Below are 20000 nucleotides of genomic sequence, written 5' to 3' on the forward strand. Positions count from 1 at the left end.
ATCTTTTTCGGCCAAATCCGGATTTCGTTTTGCTTCTCCCGGTCGATCGACTCGACTCTTTTCCCTGCCCCCCGGCCTTGGCTCTCAAACCCAACCTGTGGTGGATCCTGGGGGACAAAGCAAAGTCAAAGTGCTTGATCCTTTTCCCCATACTTTGAGATCTTCCTCCCCGCCAATCAAGCAGCAACGCAGCTCGTGATAGGCTTAGCTTAAGCCGCTAACGTTCGGTTCAGATAAGTAAAGTCCCTTCGGTCGGTTCGCTCAGGTGGTCTTCCCTTATTTTCCCTAACATTCAGAGTTGTTCTGGTTTGAGAAAGGAGCACCGCCAAGTCCACTAGGGGAGCCCTGAATGAATAAGAAATGGACAGCTGAGGTCAGGCTTGCGTGAAAAAAGAAGATAATAAGTTAGATGTACACACCTGAGGTTGGTAAGAACTGAGGGACAATGCCCCCCTCACTGGGCCCATCAACGAAAGCAACTGCTACTTAATCGTAGGTTTGCTTTCGTGCAAGGCCCCCGCTGTTGGAACAGGCAGTTGTCATTTTCAAGTCAACGCCCCGCCCCCTTTCTTTGCCCACTGGCCGCCTAGCTCGTTATTCTTTGAGATCTGGATAAAGTCTCGCTTCGGGGCAGGGGAAGCATGGATTCGATAGATCTATCGAATCCATGCTGCAAGCAGCAAGCGTAGGCTAAAAAGGCAATAGTCTAACGTTGGGGTAGGGCGCGCCAAAACAACCGGGGGCCCCTCGGGGGTCAGTACAAAAGTACTACATTCTTTCCACTTACTTTCATTGGCTAGCTGCCTTTTGTAGCGCGCGTACTCTGATCCTCTTCTACGAATCTACAACACTCTTTACTGAGCGAGACTTCATCTATATCCCTCAAAGTGGATTTGGATTCTCATTTCTTCTTTGAATGATCGCTTCAACTGGGCTCCACCTTAGAGAGGGTTTTCGGTTTGAATCAAGATAGGGTCAGGGGCGCGTCAGAACGGTAGCTGCTTAGTCTCATCCGAGAGTCCAATCTCTTTGTACTGTGCTTGCTTTTGTGTCTTTGAATAAAAAATAAAGAAGGGGGTCGATTTAGGATCCTTCGCTTCCACTGCATAGCCGCGCTATCAGGTACTACGAGCCCTCTGCCCCACGCATCTAACCAGCTCACGTGGTTCACCGGTTCCACCGAAAACTCTCATTTGTTGAAGTGGAGCATAGTGTGGTGTCTGGCGAGAAAGGTCTCTTTTTTGGTTTATTCACTGATCTGAAATGAAACTTAGCACTTGTTTTTTTATTGATTCTTGGGGCTAGGCGTTCGCAGAATCAGTCTATCCGAACCACAGACGCACTTTTCAGATCAGTGATGGCCTCTCCAGTAGAGCTGGGCGCCGGGGCCCTGGATGCGCTAGCGATCGGCACATTAGGGGAGTACTTGCCCGGGTTTATCGGCCTGGTATCCTTATCCTCGCGTTCATGATATCTACATTCAACTGTGCCCCGGAGACACGGTCGAAGCACGCCCGCCCCGTGTGCGTCTTTCACGACATGCTCTGGTCCCGGGTTTCTTCGTGTGGTCTTCTAGCGTTAGAAGAATTCATGTCCGTCTTGGACATCTGCAACGTCCTCTCACGCCTTTTTGGGGGGCCAAACAAAGATGAGGAAAAGACGGACCGAACCCATTCGGTGACTTTCGCGGTCGCCCTCACTGAACCGACTTGGATCTGAACTACGATTCAGATCAAGTCTTACCGAAATTGGATTTCCTTTTCATGCCATATGTCGCTTATACTTTACTTTTTCCCCTTTCCGCCCTTTCCTCTATTTGTTCGATAGGGTCTTCATTTTATTCTAATTCGAAACCCATTGTCGTCCACAGTTTCCTTGTCAATGCGAAGGGGCCAGCAGCCCCCAAACCAAAGTCTAAGATCAGAACTCATACCGCGGTTGTGGCTTGAAGGCCACATGCAAGTTCTTCAATATTTAGAGAGTATGTGTTAGTACGAGTTCGCGCTATCAACTTATTTCATCTTTCTCAATGATTAGGAAAAAATTGTATCCCTTAGGAACCGTACATATACCTTTGTTTGGATGCCGATCTAATTTGATTTTATGTCCAATCAATCAGGAATATGATGACAAATCAACCAATTGGATTTCATTGTCCTTCCACTTCCCTAGTAATGAAGTGAACTAGTGACGACTCGAGCGACTCTCACGAGTCGACTCTCCTCTAATTAAACCAAGGAATTCCCTATTACTCCTAAAGGAAACTCAGAGGAAATACTGCATACTCATGACATGCACTTATTGCGTATCATGATCACATGCATAGGGCTGTGGTTGGTTCATCGAAAAAGATGATCCACAGCCAGGACAATCGTACTGGTTGTCGTCCTTGAAGGGACCGATAGCTATACCAGAATCGAACAGGTTATATGTGAGCAACAGAATGGGAAATGAGACTAACTGTGTTGACTAGTCCAATGCCGATCAAATCAACTGATCAATTAGGAACTCTCCCATTCCATTTGCATATTCACACTGTACATACGGTCAAGAACTTGCTTGTACTTGAAGGCCACACGCAATTGACTCACCTACATTTTATGCTCCCACCCTTTTGTAGAAAAAGCCTCTGCCTCTGGGGAAGTACTCACATCAACTCCAATTTGGATGGAGCTTCTCGATGGGTTAGAGCGTTTGCGAACCAAAAAGGGGAAAAACCCATCCTCCAAAGTAGTGAAGTGAGCCAGTAAAATAAGACAATAGGTCTCATGGGCCAAGCCTGCTATCAGGCAGTGAGTGGGAATCAATCCTGAAAGAGAGAAGGTCTATTGCTCTCAGAAAATATTTGATTTGCCGAAAAAATTGGCTTTACCAGACCAATCCATGTTCAGAAGCCTTCCATCAAAAGTCAGTGGTCTAGGCCGCTTTCCTTGACTTTGAGTTGGATCTCATTCTTCTTCCCAGCACAAAAAGAGAGTATACTTCATCCGAGACACATGGGTTCTTTTGATTCCTTCAAAGAACTCGTCTTTGAGCCTCTAAAAAGAAGGGCATAGTATCCCAGCCACCTAGACCACCTAGACCGACTTGGGAAATTCACAGCAGGAAAGACTGGCGCCGATCAGCGAAAGCGAACCCTTCAGTACATCGCATTCAGCCCTCCCTCAAAATCCCATTTGTTTTATTGAGGAATAACTCTTGATCCTCTAAAGGCTCTTCTCCGCCTATAACTCAAAGTCCATATGTCTCTCGTGGTAGCGCTTTAGAGTGCCAAGAAGATCCATCAAACGGGGGTGCCAATGCTGTCCCAAGACCAGATCACGGTAGGTAGCTGCTTTAAAGAGGTCGGGAGACAGACTGGTGAACAATCTTCTTCTTGTTTTCTCTGACCTAGAGCACTCTTTTTTTCAATCGTACGAAGACACTCCGTGAAAAACCCAGCTATCACTCCTATGAGACGGCTAACTCCCAACTCCCGATACATTCTTTAGAGTCGACCAAAGGACTCGTTGGTTTGGACATAGTTTCTTTCTTCCTGTGTTTCTATTTTGTTCTCCCCCTTTTTTCACTTAGTTTAGTTGGAATGGAAAGATAACTGCCTTCAGTTTTTCTTTTTTTGTTGCCTGGTTCAGTCTCTCAGAGTGGAATAAGTGGGTCCTTCTTCTTTTTCCTGACTAATGAAGGTCAAAACTGAAGATCGAATCAAGCGGAGTCTGGATTCCTATGTTCGTACCAACTCAAATGATTGATGAATTCGATCTTGAGTATGCTCACTTCGCTACTCAGCAAGGGTGAAAGAATGACAAAGAGACTGACATCACAGAGGATGGGAAGGACCCAATCGCCTTCCTCTTTCTTGGTCCACCCACCCCTCGTGGGTACTTTATAGCTCACAACACGAGATAGGCATATATGTGACATAGAAAAATTGCTTTCATTGACAACAAGACTCTCTTCCTGATTGGGATTGGTCTGTGCAGGATCTCCTTCCCTATGAGACTCTTGCTTCCCTTTGAAAGAGGCAGACCCCTACTTTAATTGTCATCTGACGACTCTTCCCCAGCTGTGGACTCAGACCTCTCACAACCAAAAAAAGAAAATCAAAATCAAACGAATCCGAATATAACCAATCTATCGCCTTTGATGACTCGTTGACAGCCTCCTCAACCCAAGCTTCCATCTCCTGCTCCAGACATCGGCGCTTGCCCGCGCCAGTCCATGAAAGGTGGATGAAGGTGAGTTTGACTACGAACTCGAGGATGCTGGGAACGATCTCTTTTCGGGGAATCACTCCCGTCGAGAGGCCATCTTCCTCCCTTTTTCTGAATCTGGGAGAGAGGCAAAAGAGAAGTCCAGAGAGACCTCAACTCTTTTGGGGAAAGGAGGGAGATCGAATGCGAGATGGAGTCCCCGCTGAATGGAATGGACATCCTTGGGGACAGTTGTGTAAGACTTAATTTACCATAAAATTGGACGGAAAAACTACTAAAAAGATCACAAGAAACCCAGCTCAAAGTGAATGGAGAGAGAACCCCTGCGCCTTGGAAGGATCTGAAGCTGTTCGGACACTCATAGACAAGTGAACTCCAATCCAGGATCCCTCGAAAAGTGAAGTGAACTAGCCAGGTAGAACAGTCAGGTTAGGAAAAGAGTCTTTCATGTCAAGGTGAACATAGACAGACAAGGTTAGTTTGTTTTCCTTAATTCTCAGAGAAAAGACTCGTTGCTAGAACCGAGAGCACTGGCGATTGCTTTATTTCTGACCTTTAGCCGAGAAATTCCATACCTTCCACAGACTTCTTTTGTGTGTGGCCAGAACGTGATGCTTTCCAATGCCGACTACTTTTCTTAACAATGTATGAAGCCCGTAAAACCGAAATCGATCCAAATCCACGACCTTGACGATCGAGGAAAAAGGGTATGTATTATTATGGTGTGAGCCTTCTTTCTTTTTGGCCTTAGATTATCATAAGCGAGGAATGGTGCGTGCTAGCCTTCAGACTATACTTTATTGTAGGGAAAGGGAAAAAATGGAGAATATCTTTAAGAACCCTAGAAAGAATTTCACTTGGAGCAACAGGGGTCAGGTCACACTATATCAATATCATAATTCTCTTTTTTTTAATTGATACTGATTAGCCGTAAATCAATTTGATTTTGTTATGCCATTAAGGAAACATTATTTGGGATACAATACCCATTTTAGAACCGTTCACTACTAACAAATAGAAAATATCAAAATAACAAATAATAACTAATAATATAGTTAATGGTTCCAATTTTTCCTAAATTTGGCAGTCTGTGACTGGAAATCCTTTCTCTTTTCAATAGAAAGAGAAGGTATTTAAGCAATGTGTGTTTTGAGATACAATCAATCAAAGAGAATAAAACTTGGTCCAATAAAAAACAGGAATGAATTTATTAAAAGGGATTGGAAAGGGATAAGTACAAAGGGATTCAACGATCTAAAAAATCAAAAAGGGTTTAATAATCCCCTCCTACGAATAAAAATTAGTAAAATAATGTGGATGAATAAGATTTTTCTCGATTTTGGATCGGATTTGGTGGCATGGCCAAGCGGTAAGGCAGGGGACTGCAAATCCTTTATCCCCAGTTCAAATCTGGGTGTCGCCTGACCAAAAAAATACTTAGGATTTCTTATTGTACTGATTGAACTTGACAAATTCTTGCCCTGCATAAGCAAAGGAAAAGAACTAGGCCTGTCGATACTGGATTTTACCATAGTTCTAGTTCTAAAAAAGACTGTCAATTTCTTCTTAAAAATAGGGCTCTGGCAGGGTTCTGGGTAGTGGCCCAAACCGATACCAATAGGGATGAGGGATATATACTTATGAATTTCATAATTGATTCTATTCCGCAATTCAAAACTACGAAAGTAAGAGGTCGGAAATCTTGATATCGAAAGGTCCCTAAAGGACATTCCTTTTTTGCTCTTGGGATTGAAGAAGAGATTATACGAAAGACTATCAAGACTTCCTAATTATCTGACACTACCTACACTAAAGTAAGGTCTACTAACTCTGTCTGGAATTAGATTGGATAGGCTAATGGGAAATTTAGGAGTTGTGGAAAGAAGAGACTTTCTTTCCATACTCACGAGAGACTCGGAGTGCTCAAACATTCAATCAGGATGGTCGGTTAGCTCTTATCTTTTAGAATAACTTAGTAAAAAAGTAAAAGTAATAAATAAAATGAATGTCCTTACTCGGTAGCCCATGTGTTTCCAATGGTTAGTTTTGGATTTTTTCACGCATGAAAGCAAAGAAGAAGGGAGGATTCTCTATTACCAACTTCCCCCATTGTCCTGTCCTCATTGGCCATTCATCTTTCCCGATCTAGTTCCATCGTTCTTCAAGGTGCCAGAGGGTTTGAAGCATACCTACTACCCCTCCCCTGAGCTTAGTTCAAAGTTGGCTCAGCGCGCTCGAGTAATAACTGGGAAAATCAAGCCTCGACAGGTCTTCGAGCCAACTTCAGGAAGAAATGTAAGTGAAAGACAATGCTCTCGAGGGCGCAGGAGTCTTTTTCTGTCTTTCTTATTTGAAATCCAAATCGAAATGCCTCAACTTGATAAATTGACTTATTTCTCACAATTCTTCTGGTTATGTCTTCTCCTCTTTGTTGGAAGATGAGTACACATCGAGTAATCCGCCCACGAGAGCCCAATCACAAGAGGCTCATACAGAAAGCAATCAACCCATAGCCCAATATCGAGACCACATCCTATTATTCAAACCACAAAGGATCCGTCTTTCATCGTCCAATCTTCTCGCTCGAACATATTGACATCAATACTCCTTTCCATGGCCATTCACGGCCCGCGAAGATCAACCACTCGTGCCCGAGATCACTGTCCAATCAAAAACCGGACTTCCAAGATCCATCTCACTCAGACCCTTTTGAACGTAGCGGATAACAAAGGAGTGGGGCCATCGAATTGATATGTATTCGAATCTTAGGAGCTGGTAATCACTGATATGCTCATATTGGTGACGTTATTGTTGCTGTAATCAAAGAAGCAGTGCCCAAAATGCCTCTAGAAAGATCAGACAGAAGTAAGACGAGCTGTAATTGTACGTACATGTAAAGAACTCAAACGTGAAAATGGTATGGTAATACGATATGATGACGGTTGTCATTGATCAAATAGGAAATCCAAAAGGAACTCGAGTTTTTGGTGCGATCGCTTGGGAATTGAGACTTATGAATTTCACTAAAAGAGTCTCATGAGCTCCTGAGGTATTAAAAATACTAGTAGTAGAGACTATGATATAGTAGGGTATCAGAATATAGATCAATTAGTAGATTGTGTCTAACGCATATACATCAAAAAAAGAATAATAAGATAATAATAAGAATAAGAATTTGAACTTAATAAAAGGAAGGGTTCGAATATCATGTACTAATATTACCAAAAACTTTGTGAAAATACTTCTATGAGAAGGTTTTATTGAAAACATTCGAAAACCATAGGGAAAGTAACAAATCTTTCTTGGCACGTGCCCCTGCTCCATGTCTTCGAACTAGTCATTAATGGTCGGCAACATAGGTACCCTTTTTAGGTATGCGTTGCGAACACTTTCATTTTTAGCGTCTCATCTTCGCTGGAGAAGCTTAAATCGAACGGATAGAGCAGATGGTCCAACTACATAACTTCTTCTTTTTCATTACTTCCATGGTCGTGCCCTGTGGCACGACAGCACCCATACTATTGAAATGGTTCGGCAGTAGAGATGTTCCCACTAGTGCCTCTTCTTCCAATGGTACTATAATTCCTATTCCTATGCCTTGATTCCCTTTTTTGGTCTATCTACATTTAAGGAAATTCATATGCTCCATGGATAGAGCAAAAAGTGGAGTGTTGGTCAAAGCAAGCCGCCCTATTCTATTACTAGACAAAATGGAGAGAAGCTCATCCGCTAGAAATGCTTTATTTCATTTCGTTCCCGTTCTTCATTTCCTTATTATTGAATCCATGGGGGAGTTGTCATATTTAGAATATTTCTGCGGTCTGCTCTGTTTATAATTCTTTCGTACTCTCTTCTCTTTACCACATGATAGGTCAGCGAAGCGTGAGCGGGTGCTCCGAAGTAAAGGCCAAACACTTCGGCCTAAGGGGAATGAGCAACAAAATGACAAGATGAGGTACCCCGGGCACCCCCATATAGAAAGAAGGGTCGAAGGTTTTGGGCCTATAGCTTTCCCCGCCCCCCTCGTCGAGTGGTGCTTGTTTGGGGGGTGTCCCACCAGAAAGCGGGCTTGAAGCTCTCGCCTTACCAACGAGCCGACTGCTGATGGCTGTTGGTCGTGACTACTACAAAAAAGTGAAGATGAATCTTTCTATTTCACATGGAGGAGTGTGCATCTTTATGTTGGGTGTTCTTCTATCGTGCGACCCGATGGCTTATGTGCGACCTGTGGCCCACGCCTCCTATTCTATTTGTTCAGGGTGGGCGGCGTGAACTCTGATTCGATCCAGGTATTCAATCCTGCCGCTGAGATGCTCAGTTGACTCCTTAACCTTGATAGGAAGATGGCTTATTCCAAAATTCGTGCATAAGGGTAAGGAACTTTGGATGAATTAATGCGAATGGGTGTAAGCCTCGCTGCTCGGAAACACCCAGTGCTGACCAAACTGAGAGACACGAAAGTGCAGGTAATGCCAGTTGGCGAAGTGGCGTTAAGCATCCCTAGCGGTACGCAAAGATAGGTCATGATGATATCATCTACGTCCGCACCGCTCCTCGTGGAGTAGATCCCGCATCCAACCAACCCTTTTTTGACCAGGGAATGGGAGAATTCCCACTACCGCTGGCAGGCCAGCCGGGCCGTGAGCACGGTGGGAACGGGCTACCCAAAAAGCGAGCCCCGTCCTGGGTCAGCATAGAATGGAGGGGGGACGGCCCTAATGTTGTGTTGGCCGGGTTGCGGGCGGATAAAAGCGGACGTGGGGACTCGGGTCGGGGCACAACATAACTAAGAGAGACATTCCATTTAGGGCGAGACAGAATGCGCGGGCACAAGTGGTCTGGTGTCCGAGCCGATTGGTCAGACGACGACTACTGCACATATTATATTAGCCGCCTATCCCGGAATGGACTGGGATGGAATAGAAAGAACGCGAAGCAACAAACAAGGGATGAGCGCTTTGTTGCCTTGCACATACGTTTTCTTGCTGGGTCGGTTTGTCTTTGGGGGGTGGGGCAATAAGCTTGCTTCTTCACAAGCTTATCCCTGCCCCCTTTCTTGTCCGTCCCGACCGGCAGCAGTTGGGTCTCCCCATCTCTCCTCAACTTCCCCGGTCTTCGGCCCAAGCTGTATGAGGCAGAAACTTGTCCCACATACGGTTCGGAGGCCGAGCCCCACCCCTGCAATAATGGTGCGGCTTAGGTCAACTAATACGAATAAGATACAGTTCACTCAACGATTGCCCTTGGGTCCCAAACTCCATATGGGGAAGGAACGTTGTTGTTTGCGAGGTCTCGATCATTTACATGGACCCACTTCTCATTCCATTTGTGGGAATTTGATGATTTATAATCCGTCCCCAACGAGTGAAAGGTTCATGTTTGAACATGATGAATCACTTCATGCCAACCTGTTGCCGATAAACTTTCCTGCCTCATATGAGAATGGAAAACTGGAAGATTTTCTGCATCGATGGATGAAGAATCACGAACATAAGAATTTCTGGTTTAGCATGTTCCCAGAAAGAAGATACTTTTTTCCATTCGAGAAACGAGGAGCACGACTGCAGTGGCTATACATACAAATCCATTTACGGATCTATATGCTCTGATTGGAACTGGAAGTTCCAAAACTGGCGGCTGGTATACCACCATAATGAAATTGCCTGTTATTTTTATTATTCGGATAGGATTTCTATTGGCTTCATCGGCAGGCTCGCATAGTTTGTTACGTCAACTTCAAAAGGATAAGTTGCATTGGAATCGAGAAAGTTTCATTCATAATTGCATAAAAGGAGACAAAATAGTGGCTGCGGCGCATCGAGGGTCAACCTTTGATATCGAATAACCTTTCGAGCCTTCCCCAATGGATCTCTATCCTCCTTTGAAACCAATAGAAGTTCACTGACCATCCCTGTCAAACATAACCCAAGGTAGGATCGAGAGGAGAAGAATAGGACTCTTGCTAGTATCATAACCTCTCGATGGGAGAATGAAACCATTAGATTAGTGGAAAGAAGAAAGAATGGGAAGGAACCAGCCAACTTACCAAGAGGAAGAAATGATGACCACTTTTTGTATTATCTCGAAAGTTTTCATTGGATCTAGAAGTAATCACAACGTCAGTTTTCGCCAGAGATTTCATCGTAGTTTTTGGAAACTTAAATTGATTAATGAGGTCAAGAGACTCTATAATTCGAATGATATGTGGAGGGAGCGGGGCATCTTACCTGCATCAATCGATACCATGGTGTCACATATACACGAAGGTTATTCTTCATTGCATCCCAAATTGGTATACAAAGCCTATAAATATGGTGGGAAAGGTATGACTATGCAGGAACATTTCACTCTTGAAAGGCAAGATGAGCTTGGGTATTGTTGTGCCAGGCGCCCACTCATCAATGCTGGTGATTGGCCTTGTATGGCTGCCCCATCCCTTTCAGAAAATGTACTACTTTTGAAAGCATTAGCGAATATCTTAATGCAGGAGTTTATATGGAGAAGAAACAATCTTCCGCCTAGATTAACTCATTATAATGAAATGGTGAGTTTCCACGAGGAGTTCTGGGATGGTAAAAGGGGTGTAGATAAAATAGTTTGTGTGGATTTGAGTCATAGTAACCACTATGTTTCTACTCCATGTCTATGGAATACATTAAAATTTCTATACAATCTGGGGGTGATTTCGCATATCTTAAAGGAATTTATATCTCTTCCAATATATAATGCCGACACTAAACTCCAAATTCCGCATTCAAATTGCATACCATTGATAGGTGAATTGAGTGACGTGCTCCTACATCTCTTTTTTCAACATCAATTTGATAGGGAGGTCCTGAGCCGGTATGAAGGTGTTCTTTATACAAGATGGGACACCAATGTCCTTCTAGCTTCAAAATGCCATGATTCATATTGCCTTGATTGTCGTAAAATTCTGGACATCTTAAGGTACGTGAATCTAACTGGATTTATTTCAGTGATAGAGCGTGGTGGCGGGGGCATGCCTGTGAACCCTGAGAAATCTCAGATATTTCTCAGTGCAGATGGTGATGTTAGTGTCCCTCAACTAGACCAAGGTGAGACTGACTATGATAGTGAATGATTCAGGGAATTGGATAGAATGTTTTTGATAGAGTAACCTATTCATAATAATGAAGAGTATCCCTCATCAAGGGGAACATACATGTCCTATTTGAGAAGGAATAACAAAGGTTCAAAGAAAGGGAGAGAAGAGATAGATGGATCTGAACCTGGAATCAAAGGGATCTGCGAAAGGGATTTTGAAGAATCTTACGTCTTTGAGAAAAGTAAAAAGATAGGAAAGGGAAGTAATGTCAAACCTGAAAAAGAATATGGCACGGGAGATTTAATAAAGGGAGGAATGAATCGGGCATCAAGTAAACTAAGGCATCAAGGAAAGTAAGACTTGAGGATGGAAGGGAGGAAGGAACCAATAAGCCACCGTCAGTGTACCAGTCATTGGGACAGGTGCCGTGTGTTCGGTCTACCTGCCTTTAGTACGACTCGGATGAAAATATGTTGACTTTTCTTAAAGGTTAGGCCAAATGATTCTAATCTTGAGGAGCCATTCTATCCGGGCCTAAATGCTGGAGTTTTAGAATTCACTCTACTTCTTACTGACTTTCGCCGAATATATCCTATGTGCTTAACACATTGATGTCGGCGGCTAAGCTTTCTTCCTAATGGTAAGCCGGGGATCTAATAATCCACTTCACCCATCAAACTTGACCTCGATATAGGTTGCTTTTTGATGACTAGTTAATAGAATAGACGATATCTATTATTTTCTACCTCCTCTACCTAGATCTCCTTTTCCTAAGGAGGGAGAGAAGACGGTTCTCCGGCACGGAAGACATCTCTCACTCGTACATATATGGATGGGTTTTCTACCTCAGAAAGGGATGAAACTGAGCAGCAGAGATTGCTAAAATAGCAAAGGGGATCCAGATTATTTCAGAACTCCAACTGAATGATGCTATACTCGAATTTGATTCTGCTGCAGCTTGACAAGGACCTGTGAAAATGCTGATATCTCGAATCCCTATCTTATTAAAATGGGGTAGCTTTACGGAAGTACTGCAAAAAAAGTATGGAAAAAAGCATAGTCGGTACTTCTTAATGCGATACATAAGCTAGTTATCCTGACTAACAATCATGCCTTGCTTGGATTTAGGGATTAGGAATTCTTATTGGGAATGAGATTGGATTGGCATTCAAGTAGAGTAGATCCTATGGGTCCAAAGTACGCATTCTTATATCAACTAAAGTAGCTATCTTCGTGAAATAAGCGCTAAGATTCTAGTTCAAAGATAGGAGCATTAAGCTCTAAATCCAGTCAGTCCAGCTGGAAGTTTCACTAACTACTTAGGGAATTAGGCACCAAACCAGAGTTATGATTGGTGTATTCCATTCCTACCGTAATTGAGACTTGCCCTTGCTCGTGGGTGATTCCTTATAGCTTGATCCATGTGATGGCTGTTCTCTGCAATGAACCACAACATGTCCATGGACTTCACAGAGAATTGAGTGAATGCACTAAAAACCAAGAAATGACATAGCGAGAACTGAGCAGCTCGAAAAGCTCGAACTTCGTATACAGAAAGCAGAACTAAAAGCAGATGAGTAGAGATTGAATCGAGCATAGAAATAAGAGAGTTTTTCTTTGCTTAGCACTGTTCGGTTCATCTTTCTTTACAAGTCAATCTATGTATAATTCTATTTCTTGCAGCGCTGAATCCGCTTTTGAAATAAAGACCAGGGGGCGGTATTCTTATTCCTTGGCTCGCCACTTATGAAACAAAACTAGATATTTCTTATTATTTTCTTAGGAGCTGAACTCCGCATGCGGTTCGATTAAGGTGCGACAAAACCTTATCCATTAGCCTTGGCGATGCCAGGGATGGAGGGAGTCATCAGTCGCACAAGCTTATTGCTAAAGCCAAGATAGGACATAATAGCTTCCAAGTAATGCCATTGTACCCGCTTTCATCATGCCCAACTCAAAAACCATCTATCCCACACTTCTTCTTTTCTTGTTCCTTTGTATGAATAACAGGAATCCTGGTTCGGATGGTTGACCAACATTATGATTGTGTATGAACTAGGGCTTTGGCTCAACACCTGCTGTCTTCCTTGCCCATCCTTTTTGTGGTATCGAAGTTGTTCATTGAGATCCATAGGTTCACGTTACAACCCACCAATAGTCGATACCAGAGCGGAAGGTGAAAAAGATAGGACGGGGACCCTTCGGAAGAAGGTATATGCTCGTAGTATCTATAAAATATTCATGGTTGCAAGAGCGAGGTTAGTCATCCTCACCATCACCATCCAATACCGGTACTCGCTTTTTCTACAAGCTTGATTTATGGACTCGACCTTTCATAGGCAGGAAGTTCCGTATACCATCAATGGAGTCAAACCGCTAGAGGGTCACATATATCTAAATACTAGTTCCGATCATACCAGTACTTACTTCTATGGAGATACGAGAAAGGGGGAGAAGATGCGATTATGTATCATAAATACTAAGGCCAGACAGACTAAAAGGGGCTTTTGGATACGAAGAAGGTTTTCACGTCTTTCTTTGGGTGGTATGCGTCCTCACTGTTGCTATTCTGCCCTTTCCCCGTAGTCAACCACCAACGAACGCAAGGAGATCTGGACCTGCATGTAATGTTTTTTGCCAATACTCTAAAGCAGCTTCCTTACATAAACATGGGATTGCAAAAGGGAGGGAATTGAAAAAGGCGACTCCTCCTTAGTAGGAATAGTAGCTGAGGCTACTTCAACTCATAACGAAGCTATTCCAGCACATATGTCCGGGATGATCTGAGGTCGCTGGTCTCACATGGAAGAGATACGAGCCTCCGCTGGATAAACACCAGAACTAGTACCGGCTTCTTTTGTTCGTAATGAACAAGCAACGGATTGGGGATTGCCAATAGAAAAAGATACAACCAACCAGCAGCTTTTGGAAACCAGGATCACCCCCATTGTAAAGAGAACACATCACCCATTTCCATAGGGGCTCACAAAGGTATTATACTTGATGTGCGTAGAGAGGTAATGAAACTCCATTCCTTTTTCTCTATACTCAAGGATCTGCTATAGCTTGCTTTTCCAAGAGTATTGTATTGACCTTATTCCCCAGGAAAGACTTGATGGCATCGCAATGCAAGAAGGTAGAGAAGAATCCCTAGCGAAGATGTGCCGAGAGCGAGAAAGCCTGTCTTCCCTGAGATTATTTATTCCTCTTATTTCTTATGTGAATAACTAAAATCAATCCTCACTTGTATTAACTTCATGAGTGAAGAGATAGAGAAACCCTCAATACAGGCACTGCTCCTATCAAAATCAAATAATTGGATTTGTTTCCCCACTTCCTCCACGGGATTCGTACATCGTATGAGGATTCCTACAATGGTACAACGGATCTATCCATTCAAATCAATGAAACCATTAGGTACGCCCCGGGATCTACTCTATTATTAGATTTTCTAATGCCGAGATCTGATGCGAAAGCAAAGCGAAGGTTGTTATTCAATAGTTGTTGCCGGTAAAGGAACAACGGAATGGGTATCTTTAGCAAAGCAATTTTGATTGGTTGAATCGTATTGAGTTCCGGTCTCTTATAGGGTCTTTCTTTGTCCTGCTTATAGTATCTTTCCTCCAGCCTATCGAAACTCGTGTTTTTATTAACCAACAACACATGCACTTTGTTAGAACTAAAGAAAAGGTTATTCAATCCACTAGTGCAACTGAAGTGAAGGAATTACCTATTCTGAACCTCCACAAGAAAGAGCTCATAACCACTGCTTGTGAACAGTTCTCCTCAACTGAAGGCGCACTACTGTTACTATCAGTCCAGTCTCTCGAGGGCACTCTTTTGATCTCGAACAAACTTACTTCTCTGGAAGAGAGATATACAGAAAACCCGATTTCCACTCCTGTCTTAAGAACCCGACTCCAACGAAAGAAAAAAGAAAAGCAGAATAAAAGAGAACAACAAAAGAGAGATCACTTTCGATGATTGAACAACACTTTTATATCCATATTGGAACTGGACTTGAACCTTCATATCCAGATTTCACTCCACTTTCACTTTCATATCAGGAACATCGACTTGCACTTTCAATAGTGAATTATTCACTTTCCGGAATTGGCTCATATTCACATAGGCCAAGAAAGACGAATAAGACCTTGAACTCCCTATTTCACGTATAATCGAGAGACTCATAATATCAGTGCCTTGGGTAAATCCCTACCAAAGGGAGAAGATTACCGAACTTTTTTCTGTCTTCTTCGCTTCCTAAGATATTTAGGGAACAGGCTGGCTTTCATGTTGATAAGTTCTCTTTGTCACATACATACATCCATCGCTTTCGTCTTTCTTGGCTTACTCAGCTGATCTAATTAATGGGCAAGGCCCACTCAAAGCAATTCAGTCCGGAGCTCTTTCTTCTAAATGCGGATTCAATAGCACCGGTGACGAAAGCAAAGGATATTCAATCCACTTGTCGTCTTGTGGGCCTGCTTCTTTCCGTTCTTTCTCTTCTTTTGCAGAGGTGTGTGTTGCGCCACACATACAAATCATTTTTTTAGCCAAAGGGTGACTTTACCACTCGCTTCTGGGTTAGATGGATGGAGTCTTCCTTATTGAAGTGGGCAAGGCAAGCAGCTCCTCTCGAATAGGCTGATCGGTGATACGTGATATTGGAATGACAGCTTGACGACTCAGCCCTCTTCTCATCTCAAAGCTCGACCTCTGCCACAACTACTGCTTCCCTAGCCAAGCCATACTTCTCATTCTTTGCTTGAATCCATAAAAAAACAAATTCCTTCGAGTTTCCTTGCATGGGTTGATTGACTTTGAAGTCCATATATAGATTCTCGCAGTTCATCTCAACTTGACCAACCATTGAGAATGGAACAAATAGGGGAGATTGAATTCTTCTATATTGTCTTTCAACCCTTTCTCTTTCCTTGGCTTTGCCTTCCACCTTCAGCTAAGCACCTAACCCATGGGACGGGACCTTCGGTCTAGCCTTTGTTCGGGTATGGGACCGACCTGGGATTCTTCCATCCGAGTGAGTATCTCCCTTCTGATTTGGTTTGAGTACGGCACCGACCTTCTCTTTTGTTTGAATAAGCATTTCCTTTATTTACTTCTAGAAGGACTCGAAGTGAGACCAGAGAGAGAAGAGTTTTCCCACAAACCATAGCGACTAGCTAGTCTCAAAACAAAAGAGTTATTTTTAAGTAGCGGGGTTGGGAAAGTAAGGAAAGTTAAGCCTGATGATTCTGTGGGAAGGGACAAATTTCGAATTCCTTTTTCCTTCCTTTTTACGCCACCTCCTCCCAATCCTTGAAGATATGAAACAATATTTTATTAAGACTAAGTGAAGGTTGGTATGGCCCAATCCCATCATTTAAATGAGAGTGGATCGAGGGAATGGAATCTAGACTATAGATTGAACTAGAAAAAAAATGCAATCTATTCATTCATTCATCTTATCTTCCATTTTAGAAAGTAGCAAGCAGCGAATAAAACGGAGCAGGAATTGCCCCTTGCGGGAATGCGTATCGTTGCTGCATCGCCATCGTATTCCTGACTTGCTTTTCCGAATCAAGGTTTCTTAGTGGTTTGCTTCTCGGTCTACCCAATCAAGGTTAAACCTCGCTCTATCAACCATTGCTTTAAATAGTATCATGTCATTTCATCTTTCATTGATACCATCATTACAATCGAGGGCCTACAATCCATGGAAATCCCTATTCCGATCACTGGGAAAGAAGAGCAAGTAAGTAATGAATGAATGAATTTAGATGGTATATAAACATCTCCCCATGAAGGGAAGGTGCTATAGTATCTAACTAAGAAAAAAGTAGGTTGTGAAATGATACGAAATATGCCATGCAGAAAATCAAGGAAATATTTCCTGGATTTTCAGATGACCCGGCTTATCTTTGCAGTTATCCTTATTTAGCAGAATCTAGTGAGTGTTCCATTAAAAGGAAAGAGAGCTATTCCTTGTAGGATTGATCCAGGCAACCCAACCTAAGTCACCTATTGCGCCTAACCTAAGTATAGTGCCAGTGGTCGGCGAGGAGAAGTTCATTCCTGTAGAGAAGAGAGGGGATCCTATTTCCTTACCCCCTTTCCCAGTATGGCAACCTTATCTTCCAGCATGAAAGTTGGTATCAGAATGAAACAATCCAATCCATACTTGTGGAGTGCTCAGTTCAGTTCCAGATTTATCTCAAGCCTAAACCGGAAAAGGAAACCTATTACCTGGGGTCCCCCCTTTCGGCTATCTCATCTGCTGTTCCTCGACTCTCAAGAAGGTAAGATCATCAATCAATAGTAGGTTGCTGCTCTGTGCAGTTAAAGATGGGATCCAACCTGTTATGTTTGCTTGTTTCCTATAATCTGTGCTCGATTCCATATTTCTATATCCTTCGATTCCCGGGACAGATCTGATCTCCTTTATACTTACCTCAACAACGAGCAAAGTCGAGATGTTGATGAGAAAGGGGCTTTTCTCAAGGCCAAAGAGTGCTCTTTAAAGGCTACTATGCATCCTTACAAATACAAGATTGGTTTTTTTTTGTTTTGGGTATAGCAGGACTTGAACCTGCGACCATTAGGTTAAAAGCCCAATGCTCTACCAACTGAGCTATACACCCGATTTTACAAGAAGGCTTGGTGCGGAAAAGAAAAGAGGGCGACCTGGCCCGTTTTATTCTTACCATATCACAAGGGTGCGACTCTATATGGTATAGTACTATGGAGTAAGTCTAGGAGTCCTTTCCACTCATTGAGGATTCTATCTAAAAAGAAGGTCAACGGGGGAGACTACAGTAGCTCAAACTCAGACTATCTACGAAAAAGGTAAAGTCGTCTTTCCTAGGGTTCGACCGAAAGGAGCTGTGTTCTATGGTTTGACGTTGTGGAGGTCCAGCACTCTTCTAAACAAAGAAAGAGGGGCTTCGCGCTACCTCCTACTCCTACAGAAGATCGATTGGCACGAACTTCCGATCGATTCCTTATTCATTGTTGCCGACCCTTACATCACCATAAAGAGAATCAAGATATCCCAAGAACCCAGCTAGGGATGAATGACTAGTGCTCAAGAACAAGCAAGGGATGAGCGCACGGGAGCGACATTTCTTGTTGCTTTATTATCACATTAGATAAGCGGAACCTCCAAGCTCAGACATCTCGAACTCAGAAACTACCCTTCTATCCCACCCTGCTCCTCCGACATCAGAAGCAGAACTACGTGACCGAAGGAGATAGACAGGAAGGGAAGACGGTCATACAAAGGCCGAATAAAGCTCTCTTGAAGATGCATCTGAATAGACCTAGAGTCACTCAGTACATACGAACCCTTGAATAAATAAGAATTGAGAAGTATGAAATGTGGGCATCATAACAAAAAAAGAAAAAGACCGAACCAATAAGACTAATGTCTACTTATTTATACCTTTGAGAGGTCCACTTAGACTATTATGATTTTCTCTTTATCTATGTAGGTTATATAAGATTCAATTCAATCTAACAAGCGGATTGGACTACCTTCAGCTACTACAAGATATTTAGAAACCTAAGAAGCTGAGCCTACTTTACGCACTTAAGGCAGCAGCAGATGATGAAGAAATGGGCGGTAGATGATAATGAGAAAGGGCGCCCCTTGGCATTTCCTGTGGGGGGAGTCTGATTGATCCAATCATGATGAATGATGTCAACCCCCTCTTTTGCACCTAACTTGACTCTGATTCTCCAGCTATGAGAGATGATCCAGGGGCTTGTTTGGCTACAAAATGGAATTTATGAAAGCCCCCCGTCTTTCCGACTCAATGTATTGCCCTTTGGGACCAGGATCTGACGAGGAAGTGAGAGAGGGGACACCAAACATAGGTGCGTACCATTGCCCCAATCCAATGGACTATGTCATACAGGGAGGAACCCTTAGAGGTTGGGACAGAAAGAAAGCAAGTTTTGCTTCTGCTTCCTTCGAGCTACCAAACTCTTTCATCAGGTGTGGGTCAAGTTCCCTCATTATTGCTTTACTTCTCCTTTGGGGCACGAAAAGATGGACTAGAAATTAAGTAAGGGAGTGGACAACCCCTGTTTCTGGCTTACCTTCAATGAGTGAGTGCTATTCCCATTCCTTACTTTGATCTGGCCCTGTTCCCCGACCAGTTTGCTTGCTCACTAGAAGAGTCAAGCGAGAGCAGCTAGTTTAGAAGAAAACGGACATCTGGGGCTATTTGGCCTCACTTGTCGGAGACTGAACTACCGCTCACTTACTTGCTGATCAAGGAGGTCATTTCCACTTACTCTAAGCATAGAAGGTGTAATATTGAAAAACTAACAAACAAATTGTCTTCAGCCCTACTTACTTATAGGCTGACTTGGCCCAGGAAACAAGTCAATATCACGAATAATAATGAAAGACCGTCTATACCCATATACAAATGGATGTTTTCATAAGGAAGCCATCGAAGGCTTTCCACAAATTGAGATTTGGCCGCAGAAGGATCGAATTGTATTCGAGGAACAGGGGATACAAAAAAGTAATAAGAGAAACACACAGACCAATCAATCGTATCGGTCTTATTGAAGAATTTGGAATAGGCAGAAATCTACTCCTATTGCCAGTCAATACAGATGCGTTAAATACTGGAAATATAGAGTTTATCTCAACCTAACCTATGCAAGCACTTATCCCCTTGCCTTGGATTAGGCACTACAACTATATGTGA

At 43.0% G+C, this 20000-nt stretch overlaps 2 non-coding genes and 1 pseudogene across 2 annotated transcripts; 2 read left to right on the forward strand and 1 right to left on the reverse strand.

The window, feature by feature from the left end:
- Nucleotides 1-5563: 5563 nt before the first annotated feature.
- Nucleotides 5564-5634, forward strand: TRNAC-GCA. The gene has a single exon. It is a non-coding gene; the product is annotated as a tRNA-Cys (tRNA).
- A 2023-nt stretch (nt 5635-7657) lies between these two features.
- LOC125531709 lies at nt 7658-10204 on the forward strand (annotated as a pseudogene).
- Nucleotides 10205-17845: 7641 nt separating this feature from the next.
- On the reverse strand, nt 17846-17918 carry TRNAK-UUU. The gene has a single exon. It is a non-coding gene; the product is annotated as a tRNA-Lys (tRNA).
- Between the last annotated feature and the right edge of the window lie 2082 nt (nt 17919-20000).

This window comes from Triticum urartu, unplaced genomic scaffold (assembly GCF_003073215.2).
Source record: "Triticum urartu cultivar G1812 unplaced genomic scaffold, Tu2.1 TuUngrouped_contig_7923, whole genome shotgun sequence".
Classification (NCBI taxonomy): domain Eukaryota; kingdom Viridiplantae; phylum Streptophyta; class Magnoliopsida; order Poales; family Poaceae; genus Triticum; species Triticum urartu.